We start from the raw sequence: 1,928 nt of genomic DNA, 5'->3' as shown, positions 1-1,928 counted from the left end.
AAAGTTGAACCTTAACAAGTATTTTGCATTATCTGGGGAATTGTAACCCCATTTCTCATGTCCATTTCCAAAACAGAGAGTCAGTTTTAGAAAAGGTGAAACACCTTTAGCATTTAGGTGAGGCTAGATGTAGAGGACATTGAAGCTTCTGTCAAAGCTCTTTATCTATGCATTTAGTAATCAGATGTCTGCATTTTGTGTAAATTCCTTGCCCACAATATGCTCTACTATTTGACTGATACTTTTTTTTTTCTTTCTCTATAAAGTTTATACTAGAGCAGAGTAGGCACTAGCTCAAATAAATAATGAGTTCAATTCGGCTATTGCACATTGAGCACACATGCCATTTTGAGCTGGTTTGATGGAGAAATCAGAGTGAGCACGCATCCTGAGGTGTATTGTGCCTTTTGCAATAATGTGAACAATTTTAACACAATTGGCTGGTTTTCAAATGGCTACAGATTGTTGTTTTACCCTACTATCTAATCTAGGCTTTGAGTACTCCTTTGAATTTTTGAGCTATTGATCAAAATGTTAAAGTACTTTTGACTAGGTTCTTCAGGTTTAGAGAAACACAAGTTAGTTTGCTGCAAGTATTGACTAACTCAATTTGAATTGACTTGATCAAGTGATTTTGTTCATTACAAGTGAATCAAACTTACACCCTTTTTATCTGCAGGAATATTACCCTGTACAAATTTGATACCTGGTCTGTTTTTCATCACCAAATCCCCTGGTTGCTGGTGAGTCTTATTAGTAAACACCTTCTTAACAAGTGCTGGGATTCAGTCTCTAGGCCAAAATGGGTATGAAGGACGAGTTCGAAGCTTCTTTGCAAGTATACTATGGGGATTTGACACTGACATTTCTTTTGAAGTGAATGAAATCAAGGTGTGGATTTGAATTGCCTTCAGTTCTTTTATTTTTTTATTTTTCTTTTTTGCCTTCTTTTTTTTTAGGTCCATCAAGTCATTCTTCTATTTTTGCACTGTACTTTTAGAGCTACTCATTTATTGATGACAAATATGTGTATCAAATGAAAAGCTTGTGGATGATGTGTAATTCATATGTTGGAAACCTTAAAGCTATGATCATTTTTGAATTTGCTTCATGCAGAGATCTGCATCTTCCACAAGTAGGAGAACAACCATCTGATTTTCTGATCTCAAGCAAAAAAGATATTGGTTTCCTCTAATGGTATTGTAGCTTGCCCAGTTTTTTTTATATTATTTATTTATAATTTTTTCCTTTTATACACACTATTATTTTCACATAAGTGAGTAAATGTCAGAACTTAATTTTCGTAGTATCCTGCAGGTAAGAATTGGGTTACTAGTATTGCAGCAGCTAAGTGGAGTCAATGACAACCTATTTTATGCAAGTAATATTTTCAAAGCTGCTGGTAGGTTTAGTTATCAATATTTTCACCAGTATTGTGCTTCTTCTTTTTTTTCCTATTGAATGTGGACAGTTGTTGTTTTTACCTTCTTAGCCATCTTTTTGTAGGCTACTAAATTCCATCTAGTCCATCCCAAGCCTGGGTAGAGGGTTGATGTCTGGTTTGTTGATGAGCATTGAACCCTTGCCAAGCAATCATAAAAATGATCCCAAATAACTGGGACAAGGCTATAATGATAATGATGACAATATACCATCTAATTGAGTCCAGATTTGAAATAACAGGATTCTCCTATCAAGGAGATTTTCTTGACATGGCCCATTATGATGATAATGGTGACAATACACCATCTAGAGTACCATAACATTTTACTCACAACAAATTGAAACCACTTGTTTTGAAATATCTTATCCATTACTCAGTTTTCAACATGTATGTCATGGGCAGTCTATAACTGTTTCCAATCTGATACGTTCAGTTAGTCTACAATTCAATATTGTCAGAATTTGCTGGCCATTGATTGGTGAGG

The 1,928-nt window shown here is 34.8% G+C and overlaps 1 long non-coding RNA gene across 1 annotated transcript; it reads left to right on the top strand.

The window, feature by feature from the left end:
• The first annotated feature begins 239 nt into the window (after positions 1–239).
• On the top strand, positions 240–1,407 carry LOC131227582 (uncharacterized). Its single transcript, XR_009162369.1, has 4 exons — positions 240–375; positions 680–891; positions 1,117–1,197; positions 1,318–1,407. It is a non-coding gene; the product is annotated as an uncharacterized LOC131227582 (long non-coding RNA).
• The last annotated feature ends 521 nt before the right edge of the window (positions 1,408–1,928 follow it).

This window comes from Magnolia sinica, chromosome 15 (assembly GCF_029962835.1).
Source record: "Magnolia sinica isolate HGM2019 chromosome 15, MsV1, whole genome shotgun sequence".
Lineage (NCBI taxonomy): Eukaryota > Viridiplantae > Streptophyta > Magnoliopsida > Magnoliales > Magnoliaceae > Magnolia > Magnolia sinica.
The sequence above is the reverse complement of the archived record's forward strand: the minus strand, read 5'-3'. Positions and strand labels throughout refer to the sequence as shown.